The sequence below is a fragment of the Lissotriton vulgaris genome, chromosome 3_1 (assembly GCF_964263255.1).
Source record: "Lissotriton vulgaris chromosome 3_1, aLisVul1.2, whole genome shotgun sequence".
Classification (NCBI taxonomy): Eukaryota; Metazoa; Chordata; class Amphibia; order Caudata; family Salamandridae; genus Lissotriton; species Lissotriton vulgaris.
Genome location: NC_141689.1, coordinates 1,490,092,747 through 1,490,109,270, shown reverse-complemented (window position 1 = coordinate 1,490,109,270; position 16,524 = coordinate 1,490,092,747).

Genomic DNA, 16,524 nt, shown 5'->3' with positions numbered 1-16,524 from the left:
TATGCCCTTCATCTAGCGATTATCATCATGCCGAGGAACAACTGTCTTAAGTGATCTAAAGTATCTGGCGTCTATCATGGAAGCAACGGAACCCGTAGAGCTAATAGATGAAAGGAGGGCTTTGTTGCAGTCGCAGCTCTCCCTGGTCATTTCTTTGATTGGCGCTGCCGTGCTAAGGATCCTAAAGATTCCCAAAACCACGACTCTAACTACAGCGCCAACGGTCACTCACCTGCCTACTGGGCAGATTCCCGTCCTGATTCCCGAACACGCCGCTGCTATGGCCCCGAAAAACTCCGCGGCGGTGGCGGCTGCAGCTACAAAAACGAGGGCGGAGAAACAGGCTCTCAGGGATAAGGAGCTCCTACATAAACAAGGTGCTCCTGCTTCTATCAGCGATGGAGACCCGGGTCCCATGTCAAAACCTGCAAAACTACCAGGTGTTTCACCCGGACCCTCGGTTGTGGAGTTGCTTCGTAGAACTCCAAATGCCTCACTTGTTAAAACAACTCCAAAGCTCACTTTAGCCCGCAATAAAGATATACACCTGGATGCTTACATGGGCTCAACACAAGATCTGGAAGTCGGAGGCGCTATTTTGGAGAATCGCGATCAGCTTGAATCTGAATCGGTATCTAACCCGGCTCCTACTGTGGTTTCACCAGCGGAGTTCTCTCCCTCGAACGTAACGGCGACTGTTGCGGAGATGGCGGATCGGCCTGCGAAAGATATTAAACCAAAAGGTATGATCCCACAATCTATCTCCATTAATCAAGACTCGGGGGCTTTGATAACAGAGGATACTTTAACAGGTTTGCCGTCTACACCCCCGGGCAGGGTTCTGTGACAGTAGTAATGAATGATGCAGTAGCTATATATGATCTCGGGGGGGGCCTCTTTTACACCGTTAGTGGTTGATACCCGTGGGTCTCGTGACATTACTCGGGGAACACTGTTTGAAGTGTGCTTGAAGCAAGCGTGATTATTCCTATTGGCCCGACAGTGTCTGATATTATAGAGTTATCTGTGGGTAATTCCGTCGGGACGCTGTCAGATGAAATTAAATTAACAACTCCCACTGGGGATACCTCAGTTACGCTGATCTCGACTTCCACCAACACCATAGCCACGCACGAAGTGAGTCTCGAAGAGAATGAATCCGAGGTACTCATAACTACAAACTCCTCTGGGGTATCTGGTGCAGAGGCATCTGCAGAGGCAGTAGAAACTGACAGAGATCCCACTGACTTGTATTCTTTCTCTGAGGATGCTGCCTGGTCCAATGAAATTGAGGAAGACCATGAGGGAGATATAGAATCTAATGCTACTACAGATAGTGATCAGGTCTCGAGAATCAATGATCCTAAGGCTTCTCGTAGAACCGTTCTAAAAAAAAAAGAAGCCATCATGGAACACCAGAGCTAACCTGGAATTATTCACCTTCAACCCAGACCCTAAATCAAAATCCAAGCCATTCTCATCGTGTCATATGACCTGTGTCATTAGATCATCCTGAGAACCACTCTGAAACCTCGGGAGCTACTCTAAATACAGTTATAGACACGGTGCATCAAGCCATTGCCTCTCATTGGGAGGAGACATCAAAAGATGGCCGCAAGGCACAGGTTGCCATTCAAAAAGTCCAGGGGGTCATATGCAAGCTAACTAAAACAGTGAGCTCCTTCAGTGAATGAATGACGGAGATGGAAACTCGTATTTTGTCTAATGAGACAGAAGCCACAACAACTCGAGAATGTGTTGAATCTCATGAGGCCGAGTTAGAGGATATCAGATGGAAACTAGAAGATTCAGAAAATCGGCTACGCCGAAACAATTTGCTCGTGCTAGGCATCCTGGAGAAAGCCGAAGGTGGGGACATCCGTGCCTTTATCATTCAACTCTTTCGTTATACACTACCAGAACTTTCCACCTGGAACTGGGACCTTGAGGTTCAACGTGTTCATAGAGTATCACTGACTTTGAAACCGTCAACTAAGCAGGGTGGCTATCCTCTAGCAGTTTTAGTCTTCTTTGGAAATTTCCTGTTAAGACAGACTGTCTCAGATAAAGCAAGGCCTGAAGCACGGCTCAATAGAGATACCATCACATACTTTGTACGGCCAGACTTTTGCCACATAACAGTAGAGAGAAGATGGCACTTACGCCAGCTGATTAAACCATTTCTGGACAAAAAAGCACAGGCTTATCTTAACAATCCTGCTAAATTAAAAATTATAATTGGGGGGCAAACAAGATTTTTTACATCAGAAATCAAAGCAAAATAATTTCTTGACAGCCTGAATTAGCTTGATATGTGACTAACGGTCTAAATAAGGGAAAGTTGAGATTATTGCTTTTCTGTATATTAATCTTTAGTATTATATTTCTCTCTCTTCTTTCTCTTTACCTTGTGCTACGCTTGGGTTTAGTCTATAATTATGATTTGAATTCACAGTGGCTATTAAGATAATAGTATAAAAGTACCACTATTGTTATTATGTTAGAAAACTGTCCCCCAGACTACTTGGACAAGAATGAGGATTTTTATGATATATATTCTCTGGCACACTATCCTTAAAATGTATTTGGTTAGAGTTTTCTTTGATTTTTTTCTCTTTTTGGCATCCTTTTTGCCTATCTTTTTGCTTTGGATTACACTTTTCTCCTTATCTATTGCTAACTTGTTGCTTTTCTTCTGGTTTACCTGGCTGTATCTATTACTGTTTCTTGCGACCCTTTCCTCGTCCCCTTTCTGCACTGATATGATTTTTTTTTATTTCCTCACTTTGTTGTTTACCTATGAGGTCAGAACTGTACGGCACAGGTCAGGAAACATCTCACTGTCGCTAGAGACTCTTTTTAGAGTCTAATTGCCTTCTTTTGGGGGGAGTGTAGGGGGGGCAAGGTGGGAGGGGGAGGGAGGGTGGGCGTGTTAAAAAAAATTAAAAAGAGCAAGTTTATATATTTAAATATTGTATTGTTTACTACTAGTCACACTATTCACTTATGGATCAAGGATTTGGAACATTTTTCTTTACGTACACAGATAATGAACTATTTAATCATGATCAGGATACATATTGATTTGTTAAAATGGGGAACTTAAAGCTTTGTTGTTGGAATATTGCTGGCCTCAATGATAGGGGTAAAAGGGCCCAATTGTGTCAGGCAATTTATCAAGATTCGTATGACTTCGTATGTCTACAAGAGACCCATATTGCTGTGGTGGAGAAAGAGCTGCTAAGGATACCTGGCTATAACATCTTGGCCATGACATCCCAAACTTCTAAAACACGAGGTGTTGCCATTTTGGCAAAGAAATCCTTTGGACTACCAATACGGCAGTTAGTAGACCCACATGGTAGATGGGCCATAATACACCTTGATCTCGGCCTCACCATCTGCTCGATCTATGGGTCAAATTTAGATGACCCCAAGATATTTCTAGATCTAGAACTAGAATTAGCTTCATGGATTGGTCCACTAATTTTTTGTGGGGACTTCAATGTAGTACTCGCTGCTGCATCGAATACTCAACTACAAAAGACATATAGTGGGCGCAAACCTAAGGTCTATAAAGCCATAAGACAGCTTATGACTAGTTATAACCTAACTGATATCAGGGGTCTGAAAAATGTTACACCTATTTCTCTTTCCCCCATAACAAATATGTTAGGATAGATTACGTACTAGTATCCAATGAAGTCATATCTGATTCCAAGATAGTTAAATTGCCCAAAACTATATCAGATCACAATACCCTAATCCTTATCTTTGATGTAGCCAACTATAGGAAACCACCTTCTCAATGGACATTCGACCGTAAGCTCCTTTTCAACAGGGATTATATAGCATATATACGAATCTGGGCTCAGGAATTCTTTGACCACAATCAATATAGTGCCCCTAGATTTGTGGTCTGGGATTGCTTTAAGGCGGCCCTCCGTGGAGAGACTCTAGCGTTTGTGGCCAAGCAAAAAAAGAATCAGAACAACTTAAATCAACAACGTAACTCGGATTTAGCAAACCTAGAGACACTCCACGCTACCCAGATACATCTTGGAGAACAAGTCAGAACACCCTGCAACAAATACTAGTTCTTAAGACAGGAATTAATGCTGGCCTTACACAAAAAGCGCCAGAGACCTTTCAGGCAAATCAAATAAATATCTATGAGCACAGAGAAAAAATTGGTAAGCAACTTGCCCTACGAACACGCCAAAAACAATCCCATAGAGCTATCCAAATCATTGAGTACTAGGGGCAGGAATATACATCTCCTGTTGATATTGTTGGCGCTTTTCACCGCTATTATCAAAAACTCTACCAAAATGAAGATCAAGTGCATACAATAGATACTAAAAGTTTCTTACATCACTGGTTGTCTCAGACCAAAATCAACACAATTCACCCCCTAGTCAGAGAAGATCTTGATAAAGAAATCTCGAAAATAGAACTCGAATTAGCACTATCAGAACTGGCTAATGGCAAGGCAGCAGGTCCCGATAAAATCCCTTTAGACCTCTATAAAATCCTTGGGAAGCAGATCATCCCCTACTTATTGGACTTGTTTCTGGGAGTTCAATATAGTGGTACACCACCTGAATCCTGGAAAAACACAAAAATTGTCATATTTCCTAAAAAAGGGAAGCCTACTAAATTACCATCTTCATATCGCCCCATCTCCTTAATAAACTCTGATTCGCAACTCTATGCCAAGATACTCGCTAACCGGCTGAGCAGGGTTGTTGAGTGTCTTGTCTCCCCGTGGCAACATGGCTTTATTCCCGGAAAGGGTACAACAGATCCCACCCGGAGAGCTATTTCCCTTTTTGACATCATGGGAGCCACGGGGGGCAGAATATCAATGATCCTGCTCGACGCCGAGAAGGCGTTTGATCGCGTCTCTTGGCAGTTTCTGTGGGAGATATTAGAATTAAACAACTTTGGAAAGGCCTATATTAAAGCTATCTTTACGTAGAACCTAGAGCTAAACTTTCCATAGATAGTGTTGAATCAGAGTTTATTAACATCCAAAGGGGCACAAGGCAGGGATGTCCGTGCTCCCCAATTCTATTTGCTTTATATATCAACCCTTTAATATTAAAATTACTTATATCTCCAGTAATAGAACCCATAATTACAATAACATCGAGCACAAAAATTCTAGCTTATGCTGATGACGTGGCGGTATTAACTTCTAACCCCACCGATGCCATTCAAGAAATAGAGCAAATCACTCAGACGTTCGGGTCTTATTCAGGATACTCCCTGAATAGGGATAAAACCATGGTCCTATGTACTGAAAACACTCTTTTTGAGAGCCCCTATAGAACTAGCCAGGCTACATATCTAGGCGTGGTTTTATCCCCTACAATTAAAGAAATTACACAGATCAACTACGATCCTCTGATTAAGAAAATAAAAGCAGATCTTACCAGAGTTCACAATCTCCGGTTGTCAATAATAGGTAAAGGGAATTATCTCAAAATGAATATTTTCCCCAAAATTTTATACCTATTTCGAGCAATTCCCCTGATTGTTGAGGACAATATCATCAAAGCTCTTGACGCTAGTATGTCAAAGTTTATTTGGAACTTTGGCAAAATCAGGAGAGCACTACCACTCTTATTGTTACCTCAACATAGGTGAGGTTTAGCTATTCCTAATCTGCCATTATACCTTTGGGCAACCCTTATTCAGCAAATGGCCCCTTTATTTAACACTAAACCTATAGTCACTACTAAAATAAACCAAACCATACGTCAATTTACAAACTAATACTGGGAGAAACGGATGTATGTCACTACCACGCACACTGTTACAACGCGTACCATTACAACGCGGTTGTAACAACGCAAGTCGTTACAACGACTTGCGTTGGGGGGGGGCGCAAATTAAAAAAATATAATTTACTATTCCAACACCAGTCCCCGTGGATAGTAGGGAAGGTGTTGGGATAGTAAATTAAATGATTTATTATCCTTGAGCGCCACCCAGCGCAATTCGTTGTAACAACTTTTGTTGTTATAACCGCGTGGTAATGGTACTTCGTTGTAACACGCGCGTTGTAAACGTTGTATACCGGGAGAAATCTCTAGAGGGCTATTACTAAGACAGGTAGAGCCTTCATACTTCAAAAAAAACAAATTCAAGATAATAGCTGACGCGTGGAAAGTGTGGAAACAGGTATCAAAGAATCTAGCCATACCAAAGTGCACTAAATACACCCCTCTTTGGCACAGCTCTATTGTACCATCGTATCTTAATTTTTTTTTTTTTTTTGCGACTTTTAAAGCGCGCAAATACCCGTAGGTGTCTCGGCGCTAATATATATATATAATATATATATATATAATGACAATACCTCTAGAAGATGGCAACAATCAGGTATTATTACTTTGGGTAACTTTATTGGACAGGGACCTACACCAACATTTGAGAACTTGCAACAAAACTTTCTAATACCTCCAACTGATTTTTTAAAATACATTCAAATTTACTCGTCTATTCGATTCAACCTAACACAGATCAAACTAGATAATATTCCCCTGTTCGAAATTATAGATAGACGAACGACTAGGATAGGGACCAACTATGAAATGCTTATGAAAAATCTTAGTGACGATATGGAGCGAGTCGAGACATTATGGGCTAATAAACTAGCAACCCCAAATATAGACATCGATGCCTCATTGATTCTGTCATCTAAATTATTTCTAGCCTCCAATTTAAAAGCCCAACACTACAGAACACTTTACGATCTTTACTTCACACCCTCTAAATAATTCGCATGGGGTCTCCGGACAAACGACAACTGTCCAAGGTGCGGTCAATCTCCGGCGAATTTAATTCACATGTTTGCAGAATGCTCCAAGTTAGACATAATTAAAACAGTGATCTCAGAATTCTGGACTGAAATTTTTGGACATGAATTAAGAGCCTCAACGACGATATATGTTTTGGGTCACGATGAATCTATGGGGTATAGTAGGGAAGAAATATCCTCAGTATTTCTGGGTATGGCAGTGCTTCGAATTATTCTCGCTGCCCGCTGGAAAGATTCAGAAGCCCCAACTTTCCAAATGTGGTTATGTCGGTTTTTGGGAATTTATAAGTATGAGCTAGCCATCTACAAAACTAGAGGAAGGGATTCTAGAACATTAGGCACTCATATCTGGGCTCCGATTACCAGATGGTATAACAACAAAATGAACCCAAATGAACCCATAGAAATGATAATCTTTTGGATGATATTCCTATTTATTTACTCCTGTCTTATGTATACAAATATTTGAATTGATTCTCTCTACTTTTTGCTAAAATTTATTAATTCTTGTTTTCTTCTTTTTTTCTTATTGCTGTATTTACAAATTTTGTGATTATGTTTTTATTCCTCTTGTTCCTTGTGATATATACCCAAATGATTTAGTTGCCTAGATGGCTATCTTTGATATATGTATTTTTTTACTTGCTCAATAAAATATATATATAAAAAAAAAAAACAACAGGACTGCGGGGCTGGTGGTCGGGCAGCAGCGCAGTCATTATGGCGGCATGCTGAAGCTCTAGGAAAGAGCCGCAGCCAAAGACGGACATGCTGCAATGCATCTGGGCAGTCTGGCGCACTGTTTCGCTGCAGCACGGTCTGCAAGAGAAACAGATGGCATGGGGGACACATAGGTGTCACCAGGAACACTCGCCTTGGAGACATGTTTATACCCCCAAACCTGCCGTTCTGCCAGCCTGTTCATGGTGATGTCCCCGCCATCAACAGCTTGGCGAAAAGGCAGGTCATAATGGGCATGACGGCACCGATACCAGCACTGCCTCCTTTCACTGCCGCTTTCCCTACCACAGCTGCTGTGGAAGCTCAGCTCCTGATCAAGGCAGTGGTCTGGAGGTAGTTTAGGGGTGGTTCCACTGCTATACTCATGATTGGGTGGTCGGATCTCTGCAGTGGCAGCGGTCGGACTACGAACGTGGGTACGGTGGTCACAGGACTGCCGTACTCGTACTCTGGCCCTTAAGGGTGAATGAACCATGCCTCCTTTTCATAATTTTGTCAATGAAGAAAGAACATTTGTAAAAGAGCTATTCTATTACATTGCAGATAATTGCTTACCTTGAGTTAGAAAAGTTTAATGTAGCACAATGTCTAGGAGTAAAAATATCACCAAACCAGTTTTAACTTCTACTGTTTTTATAATCCTTTTAAAATCCAAGAAACATAAATTATAAATTTTTAACATCGATGGTATTCTAATCTCTGCAAACTTGTATTTGCAACTATTCTCTCAACAAATTCAGAAGTAAAAGATATTCAGCTGTAAGGGTATTTAAAAAGGCATCCAAAAACTGAGAACATAGTCAGTGTAGTATTTAGGGTAGCTAGAGGTTAACTACTGAATGCATAGTTAGAGTTCTGATGATGCATTGAAAGCGCTTTAATGCAAAATTGTAAAAGTCTGTGTTACATATTTAGTTTTCAGTTTTCAGTTTTTATCGTCTTTATTTCGAAATTTCTTCATAAAAGACAAAGTATGTACATGCATCAGGATAACATAATCATAGACATAAATATATATGTGATCAGAGTAACATAAGTTTTAAAAAGGTGACAGTGGCACTGCTCAGAAGTACTGCTAGAACAGACACTGAATGTTGGTGGATTTAGCATGTGGGTGTTTTAATGCCTTGCATAAATTTTGCAGCACTCTAAGCTTTGAACAGTGTGGGTTTGACATATACTTGGTACAAGATTATGTCTTCTTATAGCTATGCTTCCCTGACAAGTTCTAATGAGAGTGAAACGCATGCCACAATCTGCGTACATTTGTTCCAGGTTGGCTGATGCGACTATAACAATTCATAAAGTAGTTTTGTGCCTGAAATGGTAACATGTCTTTGTTTCTAAGTCTGTGCTAAGAAACTTTGCTGTAAAGCGATAGACAGTTTTGTTACAATCATTGTACTTTATGAATTAATTAATATAACCCTATCACAAGAAATGAGGCATTTGAGATGGGTATTTTTAAAGGGAGGTTGGGTTTGTGATTTATATTTTTTAAAAAGGGAGCAGCTATTGGAATAAATAGAAATACATAATCAGAGTTCCATTTCCTGAGATTTGAATATAGGTTAAAAGCACACGAGCACAAGGAGGACATGAAACAACAACTAAAGAATTGTAGTGTTTCCCAAACACTTTTTCAGTAATCTTCCAGCAGATATTGTGCAGATTCAACTATTTCACTAATTCATATTTGTCTTTGTGATCAAGTGATCTACCTTGGCCACCTTCCTTGTTCTTATCCCAAGCAGCACCCTTCTCATGTACATCAGCCTTGCCAGAAGCATTTTCCAGCCTGAGAGGTTGCTGTGCACCAGAAACAATGTTCAAAGCCTGCAAAATCTAATACTGGCAGAGGTGATAGACCACAATGTTCAAAAAGCTCAATTGCTATGGACAACACACATGTGATCCTCGAAGCAGCAATAGATTACACCATCTGAGACTATCCAGAAGAGGTAAACACAAAAGAGAAAGGAAATGGTGACAGCTGAGGATAGAGCAGATCAATAGGAGACGCTAATGGGGCAAGCTGAGCCAGCCAACCAGCATTGCCTAAGGACAGAGAGGACCTTAAACTGTTCCTACTACCTTCAAAGAAGACCAGCCAGAGAGACAGTCATGACTCTATAGCATTTGTGACAGTTTTAAGGCAAGTGATAAGAGCGATCAGGAGTCTGAGTGAGAGGTCAAAACATTATTGTCTGAGTAACAGGCCAATATCTGAGAGTCAGTGTAAGAGGCCCATAATTGAGGGTCTTTGTTGGACATGGCACTTTCTGCAGGGTCATCCCCCCAGATTTTTGCCTTCTGTTGCTACACCTGTTTATTTTGGTGTTAGGAGTCTGTGAAGTGTACCACTGCTAACCAGTGCTAAAGTGTTTGTGCTCTCTCTCTAAAACACGGTAGCATTGAACTAAACCTAATTGGAACATTTGATTTACTTATAAGCCCCTATCAGACCGTACTTCATGTACTCGGGCCTGTAAATTAAATGCTGCTAGTGGGCCTGTGGCACTCATTGTGCCACCCACTAATGTAGCCCTTTTTAACTTTTATTAGGCCTGCTACTTCAGCCTTTAGTGCAGGTTTAAATTACCATTTTGTCCTGGCAAAATAAACCTTTTGGCAGGATTAAACCTTCCTTGTTGATACTTATAAGTCACCCCTAAAGTAGCCCAAAAGGATCATAGGAAAGGGTGCATTGTATTTAAAAAGTAGGATGTGTGTACTTACTTTTTACATGCCCTGGCAGTGTAAAATTTCAAAGGTTGTTTTACACTGATTTAAGGCCTTTTTCTCCTATTGACTAACACTAGATTACCTTATTACATTTAATATGTGTTAACTTTGGATTGGAGCACATAGAAATATGCTGTTTAGACTCAAATGAATTGTAGTTTGAAATCCTCTTTAATATTGAGATCGGATTTTAAGTTACAGTTCCGAAAATGCCTTCTGCCTGTGCCCTTGTCACATGACTTTGAAAGACTGTGCTTTCTGACAGTGGCAAAAAGTGAGTTCAGGTGAAAACAGGATGGGCCATCCTTACAGGATGACTGGGGAGTGGCTGCACCTAGTCCCACTTGCACTCCAAAGGTCTTTGCCTCTCACCCACACAAAGGAATCTGGCACCAGGCCTGCCTGCCTTTTGTCATCCCTAGACAGATTAGAGCCTAGACAGGAGAGAAGGAAGAAGCTTCCAGAACCAGATATGGGGTAGAACTAGGAGCACTTCACCCAAAGGCTGGCCCCATGTGTATATCCTGGCTCTCCAGAGCCACTCTCCAGAACTCTTCTGGACCTGTGGAAATTACTGAGGGAGGACTTCCTTGCTGCTGTGGATCACAGTGCTGTCTGAGATGGAAGATTGGACCTGCTTACCTTCTTCTTAGGCTCACCCAGAGTGACTCCACTGATCAACTTGTTTGATCTCCTATGTGTGGTACAGGAACACGACAAGCTTCAGTGGCCTCCCCTCAACAGCCCAGCTGACCTACTGCAACTAGACCAGCCTAGACCTGCAACTGGACCTGCCTGAGCACTGTTGGCCTCTGCTGGAATGGGTTCCTGATCCCCAAGAGGTGCATTCCAGGGTCCTGGTCACTTGGCTGGCTCCTCTGCAAGAAAAGATGAAAATCCTGAAGTTTGGGCTCCTCACGTCTAGGAATGGGCGCGTTTGCTCCAAGAATCTGCTGACCACAACAGCCACCAAAGCAAAACCCCAGTAAGACCTGCTCTTTGCGCTACAGCATCATCCAGCAATGACTGACAATGCCAGAGCTGCACTTTGAGCTAGAGCAACGACAGCCTGCAGTGACCGCCAAAGAAAAGCTACAGCAACATTGGTGCTCGCCGTCTGATTGCCTCTCATGCTACCACAATGACAAGCTCCAACACATGGCCTGCTGTTCATGCTACAGCTACATCAACAACCTTCTGTGGTGCTCTAACTGTTCTGTTCCTCGCAACAAAACTCTTGCACCAGACTCGGAGGGTAACTATTAAGCAGCACTAACCTGGTCCCTGTATCAGGCCTGTGCTCCATCATGGTCGGCCCATATTTTGACTTGGTCTAACTTGACCAGATGAACCACAAGTGGTGCTTTGTACTTTCACCACTGTTTCCCCTAAAAAAAGTTAATATTGCTAATCTCTAGTTCAACTGATCGTATTTTTGTTGTTCTGCTATCATTTTATTTATTAAAATGTACTCTATTTGTCTGAATTTATTGGGGGTTTTCACTTTACTGCACAAGTACTTTACACATTGCCTCTAAGTAAAGGCTGATTGCTTTGTGCCAAGCTAACAGTGGGTTAAGCACAAGTTAATTTAGTGACTTTTGTGGTTCACCCTGACAGGGATGTAGATTGTTGCCTGAGTGGGGCCTCCACTCCCCTCAACTAATAACCTGATTTCTTACAATCTGAAAGAAGGTCCAATATCACAGGGTCTGACTGCCGAAGAGGTCAATCACGTAGGTTTAGGTCAAGAAAACCTCAGCATATCATTCAACCCATCTCATGATTGGGAACAAGTCACTAGAAGAGACACAACTGGTAAAGACAAGGTTATTTGTAAACCTGAAGGTATGTAAAAATCCGATAATTAGGTGTATGATAAAGGAAACAGCCAAAATGTGAAAAGAGCAGATACTGAGCATATTGAAACACTTCTTGGGTTTACTGACTCTATTTACACTACTTATTAAATGTTCATGTATCGTGATTATATATTAATGATATTTGCTTGGATTTTTTAAATTAAGAAAAGTAGTGCTCTTGAGCTAGCCCTATGGCCCTATGTCTTTGATGACTTTCCATCGAAGGGAGATTAGTCATGCCTTTTTTAAATACAAGACAAAACAAAAAACAAATTCAATTTGCAGGAATTGGTACTGTTTGGGGTTATGTTGTATAATGGGAATTATTCAGTCAGTATTTGAGTTAACTGCAGGCCTAGGAGGGCCTACAGAACAGATTTCACTTTTCCCTGGCAACGTTTCAGCATTGTCCAATAGCACAACCATCAAATAAACATGTTGCAACCACTTCCTGCCCGGTTGGCCCTTTTGCCTACTTGCAGTCTTTTACAGTGCTCAGGTGCAAGTAAAAGAGCAAGAACCCATTTAGGTTTGAATAGCCATCTTTAAGGGCTGGCATATTTGTAAGAGGTCCCATCTTGTAGTTTCAGCAAGCACTAACCTAACTTTAATAATTTATTACAGAAAGTGATCAAATATTTGTTGATGTTAGATACTGAGAAAATAGCGCTCTATCCATTCTGGCAGTCAATAATTATATGGCAGTTGGAAATAATTCTGTTCAGCTCTTTTGAATCCAGAAACTAGGGGGCAGATTTACAAGCCCCTTGCGCCACTTTTGTGCAGCCATTTCGTCACTTCTGTGACGCAGCAGCAGCATAAAGCTAGCTATATGCTGCTACAAAATTACAAGGTGACGCATCTAGGGAGATATCTCACGTTGTAAAGCCCTGTGCCACATAAAACGTGCATCAGGTTTCAAGTGGGTGTTCCGGCGCAGGGTGGGCGTTCCGTCGCAGGAACGACTCAGAAAAGTGTGCCTGAAGCAGGCGTAAGGCTTGACGCACCTTGTTGCTGATGGCTGGGTTGGAACAGTGTTGGAGTTGCGTCGCACCTGCGAGATGACTCCAGCACTGCACCAAACTTACGCCGGCAGATGCGACATGCATCTGCATTTCCTTCCGCCATGGCACGCCGCATTGCAAATGCGGCTCATTGTTGGTGGCGCAAGGATTGTAATGCTTGTCTCAGATTTCCTGGCACATTCCTGCTGATTTGCAGGGATGCGCCAGGAATTGTAAATCTGCCCCTAGGTTTATATTTTCTCAGAGGTTTGTGTGAATTCTATTGTTTATTGCATTATATTATACTTTGAGGATGTGACCATAAGGGCCAGAGCTGCCTACCTTGGAACTGAGGATGCAGGTTTGAGTCTCAGCTCAACATCCTGTGATTCTGGGCAAATCACTTAATCTCCCTGTGCCTAACAAAAAATGAATGTGTCCTTGTGCAATGTAACTGGTGCACATGTAAAGCGCTCGTATACCTGCGGCTCGAGTTTGGCTATATAAAACTGTAAAAAAAGAAGAGGAAGTTTTTAAATTAACAACTCTTTTTTTAGGTAGAAGGTAAGTCTTGCAATTGATCTCAAACGGCTGGACTGAATGTGTCTAAATCCAGGATTTTGACACCTTCAGACGATGCATAAACAAAAATATTTAAAATGCATAACAGGAATATTTAAAATGCATACCTAGAATATTTAACTTGAAGGGAGGTGGATTAAGTGGTCAACTGGCTATCACATTTATTGGTAGTCATCCACTGTTGATGGAGAGTAATAGAAACTTCCTGCTATGTGAGTTATATTTCAAGGATAATGCAATAGTAGGGTCCATCATACTACTGCAATGTGTATTGATGAACGAGTGTACACACAAGTGTGCCTCTAGTTACGGATCTATAGTAACTCAGGCACCACTGTAAAAGAAATGTTTGCACACTGATTATGAAGAACAAAGCCCCAGAAGGAAATGAAAACTGATGTTGAACACATCTTCAGCTAGCGAAATGGATTTAAAAAGTATAATCAAAAACTTAAGGTAGAAATGCTTTCAAGAGGAAAACATGGAGACGAAGCCTTACATCAGCTGCAACAATTGCGACTGCTGCTTGTGACAGCAAGAAAACCCACCTAAATAAGTCATGACATGGAAGAGACTCAAAATATTGGACAGACATTTGCCAGTCTTTGCCTTGGTACTTCAGTGGGAAATGAACGATTCCTTGGTGTTGATTCATAAACATTTAAAAGTAGAAAATCTACTCACCGTGAGCTTAATCTTCAAATGTAAGTGGATTTCCAATAATGTGCGTGAGTGTTGAAGGAAAGTAATTTATCACAAGCAGCAGATTGTCATGCACACCATTGCATCCGCACACTTACTGCTGCTGATTGTCTGCCACCATGCCTCTCATTTATCTGTCCTAATCAGTGCTTATTTTGTAAAAATAAAAAGAAGTGCAGGTGCTGAAAATGTTGCCAAGGAGGCCACAGCTCACTTCTTCCTCCGGTGAGCCCCACTTTCAACACTCTCAATGCCTCAGTTTCTATCTTCTAACCTTGATCTGTTGTCTGTCCCCTAAGTCTTTTCTCTAAGAGTATATCCTCTCTAATTGTTTTCTATAAACTTTGTCACACCTAGTGTGTTACCTTATACCCTGTATTTCTGATTTGTCCTCTATTCATTCTAGTCCTGCCCTTTTTCCTCTTCACTTTTATCCATGCTCTGCTCTCTCTCCCCTCGGTCTTGGCTCTTTACTATCACTCTTCTAGCAGTGATTAGCTGTGTCTCCGTTTTATCATTCATCTACTTTTTTCCTCTGTCCTTTCCTCTACATCCTTTCATTCTATCTTCTATCTTCTTAAGGCACTCTTCTTCACATCATGGCTGCTTTCTCTTTGTATCTGATTTGCTCTCCTTTTCTTCTACTTAGCTCTGTCTAATCTCTCTCCTCTCCTGTTGTTTCTTGCTCCTCTTTACTCCTGCTCTCTCTCTCATCTTTAACACTGCTGGTGGCTGTGACCCCTGTCGTCAGCCAGTACATGTCCCTGCTATTTTGAACTCTGCGTTTTCCTGTTGTCATTCCTAAAGAAGTGGAAGATGGCGTGTTTTACTTTATTACCTACACCGAGTGCAAAAACAAGATGTACACCAAATGAAAAGGCTTTTTTTGTATATATTAATCAGTGTGGTATGACTGGGTTTATTGTGGAACAGACGGCTGCCCAAGCACAGCAGGTGATGTCACTGCTAGTGCTGCCTGTAATTAGTAGCTCCAGGGATGGCGACGGCATCGGCATCCACTGCTCAGATTGCTGTGACCCTGCCTACTACAGCACAGGCGTTGTCCCCAGCTGTAATGCTACCAATGCCGGTAAGTATGGCTGTGGTGCCTACTGGACTCACGCACGCTCAGCAATCGCCATGCTGCGGTGCAGCGCACAGATTCTACAGGTGAAGCCATGGCGCACAAAAGTTGTGTTGGTCCACACCTGCATCGAGCACGTTGAGAATAGCAACAATGCAGGGCTGCAGGATATGCTACTGATATTTAGCGCCCGGGCCCAAGCAACCAGAGAGTCTAATTGTAATCCTATCAACTGTGACTCTGAATCCTGAAGAAACAGCAGTACTGGAGAAGGGCCTAGGATTCATTCCAACTGCACGCCTGGACCGCTTCAAACTCCACTGTGAGCTGTCGGAATTTTTTCGTAAGCTACGTCTTAAGTGTTTCTTTGAGAATAGGACAGTTGATGAATCACAAACTACCAAAGATGACACGGGTTTTCGCTTAAAATCTACATTTACTCCACCTATCCACATGGTACCCCCCGAGCTTTTAGCCTTTGAACAGGCAGTTTTCAATGAAGTTGAACAACTGCAGGAACCCTCCACTTTCAAAAATATGAAGGCAACAGAATTTCAAGCATTACAACGATTGCAACAAAACCCCTTGATAGTGATAAAACCAGCGGACAAGGGGGGAGGGACTGTGATTCTTGATGCTGGAGCCTATGACACTGAATGCCGCCGGCTCCTCAGTGAGAGAACCAACTATATCCTTTTAGATATAGACCCCACAGAGGCCTTAAGGGATGAAATCCTTGAATTGGTGTCAGACGCAGAACACAACGGCTACATTTCTAAACATGAGGCTGATTTCTTAACCAAATCAGAAGGTATCATACCATACTTTTATATCCTTCCAAAGACCCACAAAAACAAGTTACCACCACCGGGACGTCCCATAGTTTCCGGTATTGGGTCTTTACTGGAACCTTTGTCACAGTATTGTGACTTCTTTTTGAAGCCACTTGTCCAACAGACGAATACCTATCTGAGG